The sequence below is a fragment of the Leucopleurus acutus genome (genome assembly GCF_964270905.1).
Source record: "Leucopleurus acutus genome assembly, chromosome: 16".
NCBI classification, from domain to species: domain Eukaryota; kingdom Metazoa; phylum Chordata; class Mammalia; order Artiodactyla; family Delphinidae; genus Leucopleurus; species Leucopleurus acutus.
The window spans coordinates 50,907,822-50,914,643 of record NC_139158.1 but is presented as its reverse complement, the minus strand read 5'-3'; the positions used below and the strand labels follow the sequence as shown (position 1 = coordinate 50,914,643).

The 6,822-nt window shown below is 40.7% G+C and overlaps 1 pseudogene across 1 annotated transcript; it reads left to right on the top strand.

Annotated features, from left to right (window-relative positions):
• The first annotated feature begins 821 nt into the window (after positions 1-821).
• LOC309973509 (thioredoxin-like protein 1) lies at positions 822-5,223 on the top strand (annotated as a pseudogene). The gene is made up of 2 exons: positions 822-895; positions 4,369-5,223. The product of its transcript is annotated as a thioredoxin-like protein 1 (transcript).
• The last annotated feature ends 1,599 nt before the right edge of the window (positions 5,224-6,822 follow it).

Below are 6,822 nucleotides of genomic sequence, written 5' to 3'. Positions count from 1 at the left end.
TTTCTTGGTATGTCCTGATAATCCCACCTCATTTCTGCCAAGGGCAGGACTGAATTAGAATAGCATGACCAAGGATAAACTCTAAAACATGATTTTATGTTGACTCCCTGCCATCCCCAGGAGATATGATGGTTTAAGAGGGCTATGCATCCTTTGACACTCTCCCACTAAGGGGTAGGGTCTGTGTTCACACCCCTTGAAATCGGGTGGGCTTTGTCATTGCCTCAACCTAAGGAGTGCAACAGAAGTAACACTGAGGCTGCCATGTGCTGAAGGTACCAGGTGGAGAGGCCACTGAGAGAGAAGAGAGATGGCCAATGAGCCCCAGCTGTTCCAGCCCCAGCTATTCCATCTTCCCAGGTCACGGAATGCCATGCATGTGAACATAGAAAACTTCAAGATGACTCTAGCTCTAGTTGCTTTCTGACTGTAACCACCGAGAGCTGGGAGCCAGATGTGCCCAGAGGAGCCTGGCTGACCCCAGAACCATGAGAGACACTAATAAATGATTATTGTCTTAAGACCCTATGTTTTGAGGTTGTTGGTTACATTGCAGTAAATAACTAGAAGAGGAGGCATCACTCATAATGTGATGTAGAACTGAACCCAGATGATTCTCCTGCCCCCACTAGATACAAGGCTGTGGTAGGTGGCACTGATGTGGGCACACAGAGACAAAGCAATGCCACACGGGACGTTGGAGCTGGTAGCTGTCTGCAGGCTATGATTTGATAATCAATGGAACCTCCCCAAGGGCACTACTCTGGCCCCTGACCGTAGTAACTGCTTCGATAGGATTTGCATCCTAGCAAATGTGCAGAATGCTAGAGATCCCCACGTACAAGGAGTTTCAAACTAGGAGCACTTGGGGTTTCGAGAAGGGACTGTCAAGGAGGTAGGGTGCAGAGCAAGCCTAGTGGGAACAACCTTTTCCTTTCCTTTGTTCTCAGGGTCAGGGCTTCTTTCCAGCCTCAGGGGTGGGACATATGACTCCAGTGACCAATCAGTGCAACACATTCCTCTGGCCATTATGATTGCTGTAGGCTTGGACATGAGGTCTAGGCCAGCCAATCAAAGTGAATGTCAGGACCTTCACAGGGAATTCTGGGGGAAAGATGTTTACTCTTCTTCACTAGTTTGGACATCAAAAGGATGTTACTCTGAGAGCTTCCAGTGGTCATCCTGTGATGAGGAGGCAAGGATCCTGGGAATGGAGTAGAAAGAGGGAAAGCAGAGGAGAGAGGAGACAGACAAACTGATCTTGATATCTTTGTTTGTACCTCTGTTTCCAGCTATGCTTGAAGCTGGACCTTCCTAGGTTATTTTGTAATTTGAGCCCATAAATTTATTTTGCTTGTTGACTTAAGCAACTAGAATCAAAAGAATATCAATGAATACATATATGCTTAGCTTCTTTAGAAGTTTATGTCTAGGAAAAGTTATTTCTGCTGCTAAAAATGTGTTTAGAAATAGCTGATATTAGTCCATTTGATTTAGTCCTTTTTGTTTTGCAAAAGGAAAGGAATAAAGTCAAATTAGTACCCTGGTCACCTGACATAATCCCATGTAATAATAATGATGATAAAGATGATGATGATGATACTAACATTCACTGAGCCCTAATCCTGGGCAAGACAATGTTCTAAATGCTATGGATATATTAGCTCATTTAATCATCTCAATAATATTATAGGCTACTCCATGATTATGCCCATATACAAATAATGGAATTGAAACACAGAGAAGATAAGTAACATTCCTCAGATCACACAGCAGTAGTGGTGAAGCTCAGATTGAACCCAGCTCCTTCTCTTAGCTGTACCCTGGTGCTGTCTCTGACAAGGCAAAGTGATTTTTGAACAACCACTGGGTTCTGGGCCCTTTGTCTTTTCACAGTGCCTCCATTCTTAAAGCATGGAACCCAGAAGGCCCATGTTAAATATAAGTGGGAGAGTTTCCATCACTGTGGATTTGCCTCCATCATCTCTTCTTATTCCAGCAACAAAGTACCTGCCTTACCCATGTCAGCTTGGGTCTGACACATTTCCCAAAGGTGAGAAGATGCAGAGATCAAAGAGAAAACTTTTAACCTAAGTTGTCAGCTTGTTTCTGCTGCCAAAAATTCTCATGTTTAAAAGTATGGCACAATACTTTATTCTTCAATTAAAAAAATTAAATTGTAGCTGACTCTCAGTCCTCTTTTCACTTGGGTTGAGGAAGATTCAGTCTCAGTGAGTATGAAGAGTCTTTTCTCCCACCCCCCCCCCCCAGTTCCCAGAAGGGTCCAGGAAGTTGTGTGCAGCATAGAATTTGGGGGGCTCCCCCCCATGGTGTTTGGACCCTGTATGCTCCTTGTTCAGATGTGCATAGTCCTTGGAGGGAAGGCGGTTCTGACAGACACCTCATTGTCTGTTACTCTTGGGTGCAGGGTACTTTGTGAGACTGGTTTCCCAGAGGCTGGGGCCAAGCTTCCCTCATGGGCCTCACATCCATTTAATTCTAAGGAGATGCTGGGGTGCCAGATCGGAAGCCACCATCCCTTTCTTTGTCTCTGCTAATCTTCACCTCTCTGCTTTTACTATTTCTACCTTCCCTTGGATGAAGAACACAAGCACCCTCACTGCCCCCACTCTGTTCTTTGTAGCACTTTTCACATTGCATGGGTTTCAGCCTAAATTAAAATGGGCTTTTTAAAGAATTGTAGAGCTTTTAACCCTTCAAGCATCATTTATTTTACTTTTCCCTTAAATACATTTCGAAAAATCTCTTAGAAGTCCAGTCAGTTTAGGGGTTAGTTAGTGTATATTTTAATTGACCATTCAATTTCAAATAAATATGGAGGAAATTGTAACCCTCTTCAACAGCTTAACGACAATTTAAGGAGAATGAGAACGTGATTGAAACAATTAGGAACTTAGAAACCAGACTCAGATGTGGTCAGACGTGGTCAAAGAAAACAAGCCCAGGAATTTTTAAACCCTGTCTTATTTTGCTTTTAAGAAAAACGTTAAAACCACAAAATTAAAAGATATTGCCCTAAATTTGAAATGATTTAATAAACAGATTGGATGCAATTATTATAGTTGGCATTGAGAAATATTGATAACTAAAATTTTATCTTTTTTTTTTTAACATCTTTATTGGAGTATAATTGCTTTACAATGGTATGTTAGTTTCAGCTTCGCAGCTCTATTTACAATAGCCCAGAGATGGAAACAACCTAAGTGTCCATCATCGGATGAATGGATAAAGAAGATGTGGCACATATATACAATGGAATATTACTCAGCCATAAAAAGAGACGAAATTGAGCTATTTGTAATGAGGTGGATAGACCTAGAGTCTGTCATACAGAGTGAAGTATCTTTTTTTTTCTTTTCTTTTCTTTTTTTTTTTGCGGTACGCGGGCCTCTCACTGCTGCGGCCTCTCCCGTTGCGGAGCACAGGCTCCGGACGCGCAGGCTCAGTGGCCACGGCTCATGGGCCCAACCGCTCCGCGGCATGTGGGATCTTCCCAGACCGGGACACGAACCCGTGTCCCCTGCGTCGGCAGGTGGACTCTCAACCACTGCGCCACCAGGGAAGCCCTAAAATTTTATCTTTTGAAAAATAAAAATGATCGTTCTCACCTAGCCTATAGGCTAGAAACTGGGAGAGAAAACATTTCAATATCCTGTCCTCTGTTACATATGTTGATCAACCCATGTAATCAAATTCCTGATCAGATGGGCCATCTGCAGACACCCCAAGAAGGAGAGTTTTCTATCAGCCCCATTTTATTTACTCCCTTTTTGGATTTGTGGACTTTACTGAATTTTGTGGTAGGTGAATAATAGCTTAATAAAACTATCCCAAAACCTATTCCAAAAATTAATATATATGTATATTTATATATATACCTATATATACACACTATATATGTATATATATAAATAATGTTATAAATATATATAAAAAACTATATATAATTTTAAATGTATAACACATTATAATCAATATAGTGTGTATTATATATCTCATATGTATAATGTGTTGTTAGTTGTATCTTACATTATATATTGTATAAATGCATCTATGATTACATCATATAAAATTATAGGCCTTCTCTTCCCTCATCTTTCCTCTCCCCCTCCCATCCCGCCCCCTCTGCTGCTCCGCTCTCTGGCCTGACTCGGCACTGGGGGACCCTGGAGAAGACACCAGGGTCGCCACCTCCTTTGTCCAGGCCTAGGTCTTCCTGAGCCTCCCCCCTTCCTCTCCAGGGCCTTCTTCTCCTTCAGTTTTGAAGCCAGTGGTGTTGTGGCCGCCCTGCCAGGCTCTCTGAGAGTGGTGGGTGTGAAACGGGTCAGGAGTGACCTGGATTTCCAGACTCACCATGGTCAAATTCACCATGCGAGGGGGTGGACCGTGTTTAAGGATTGCCCCAGCATTCAGCTCTATGTGTAATAAGTATCCACAAGCAGTTTCCTTGGAAGTAGGTGTACATCAGTGTCAGGGAACAGCTGCCACCAACAATATGTCAGCAATACCTACATTTTTGTTTTTTGAAACAAAATGAGAGTTGATCAGTATCAAGGAGCAGATGCTGTGGGACTAGAAGAAAAAACCAAGCAGCACTTAGAAAACAGCCCTGGAAGCAATGAGGACACAGATATTCCAAAAGGCTATATGGATTTTATGCTTTTTTATTAACAAATCTGGCTGTGAATGTCTTAATGAAAGTGAGGAGCATGGATTTGACAACTGTTTATGAAAAGACATGACCTTCTTGGAATCTGATTGGGATGGACAGCTGCTTATTACTGTAGTCTTCAATCAGCCTGTTAATCTTTATTCAATGAAATTTCAAGGTCCAGATAATGGTCAGGGTCCGAAATACGTAAAAATTTCTATCAATTTACCCCTATCTATGGATTTTGAAGAGGCAGAAAGAAGTGAACCAATTCCAGCTCTGGAACTATCAGAGGATGATATTAAAGAAGATAGTATTGTCCCACTTCATATGTTAAGTTTCAGAATGTTAACAGCATAACTATATTTATTTAGTCCAATCAAGTGAAGAAGAAACAACTAGAATTTCATATTTTACTTTTATTGGAACTCCAGTCCAGGCAGCAAACATGAATGACTTCAAATGAGTAGTTTGCAAAAACGGAGAAAGCCACTAAGGTACAAAAGACACTGGAAGACCATATTGCAATCAAATCTACAGCTCTTGGATAATTGCTTGATTCTCACCAGAGACCTTCTTTTTTTTTTTAATTTAATTTAAAAAATATGTAATTGATTTACAATGTTGTGTTAATTTCAGGTATACAGCACAGTGAATCAGTTATACATATATATATATATATATATATATATATATATATACACTCTTTTAGATTATTTTCCCATATAGGCCGTTACAAAGTATTGAGTAGAGTTCCCTGTACTATACAGTAGATCCTTATTCATTATTTACTTTATATATAGTAGTGTGTATAAGACTTTCAACATTTCATTCATTGTCATTACCAATAAATCATTGCCTTTGTTCAGATGGTAAAAAAAAATATTATAACAAATAATTGGGCAGGTTATAAAGTTGACCCTTGTACAAGCAAGGTTAGGGGCACTGACCCTCTGTGCAGTTGAAAATCCAAGTATAACTTATAGTCAGCCCTCTATGTGCACATTTCTTCTGTATTCGCAGTTCTGTATCTGTGAATTCAACCAACCTCAGATCTCTTTTTTTTTTTTTTTTTTGGCCACACAGCTTGCAGGATCTTAATTCCGTGACCAGGGATTGATCCCAGCCCTCAGCAGTGAAAGTGCAGAGTCCTAACCACTGGATCGTCAGAGAATTCCCAACTTTGGATCTTGTAATACTGTAGTATTATTCAGTGAAAAAAAAATCCAAGTTTAAGTGTACCCACACAGTTAAAATCCACGTTGTTCAAGGGTCACTTGTAATTGTTAATGAGCCCTTTACCTCCCCTGCTCTGGTTTCAAAGCTGAAGACACCTAAATTCTTTTGACCCCCACAAAACTTCCTCCTTTCATAAATATGCCACCCCGACTTTCTCCACAGGCCTGACAGTAAAACAAACAAACAAACAAAACACAAAACAAAACAAAAAAACTTTCCCTGAGACTAGTCCATCCCTGTGTCAGGTTGTTTTTGATTTGTTTTGTTTTGTTCAGTACATCATGAGGTCAAGAGCCCTAAAGTCAGCCTGCTGAGCCTCTAATCCTGGCTTCACCCCTTTAACAGCTGTGACTGAGTTCAAGTCAGCTCCCTCTCTTTGCCCAGATCACCCACCTGAAAAGTGGAGGAGTAATTGAATTCATCACCCAAGGGCATCAGGAGGACTAAATGACTTCTAAGAATTCAGGATTCAGTCATTAAAACAGTGACTTATGCTCAATAAATGATAGTAGTAGTAGTAATATTATAGTTATCCTCCTGTTGTATGGATTCTCAAAAACATCTTAAATTTTACACTACTTAGGCCTTATAATTGGAGCAGAGTCAGCCTCATCCCTATTTGGGGAAACAAGGGAATGTGACAAGCAAAGGCTTCATGGTCACAACCTGGGAACAGGGCCAGAAAACCCATATTTGGGGCATCCCTTTTTGCTGCCCTGTAAATGGTCTTTATTTGCTTTTCCTATCTAGTCTCTAGATTAATTGCGAATTTAGATGGAGGAACTTGAAGTTTGCCCATAAATTTTCTGTGTTTAAAGGGAAGATTTTTATCCCTGAATATTCTGCAGTGAGCACGAGTCAAGGAGAGTGACTCAGGCTATCTTCTCAGAGGTGGCCAGTCATAAATCAGC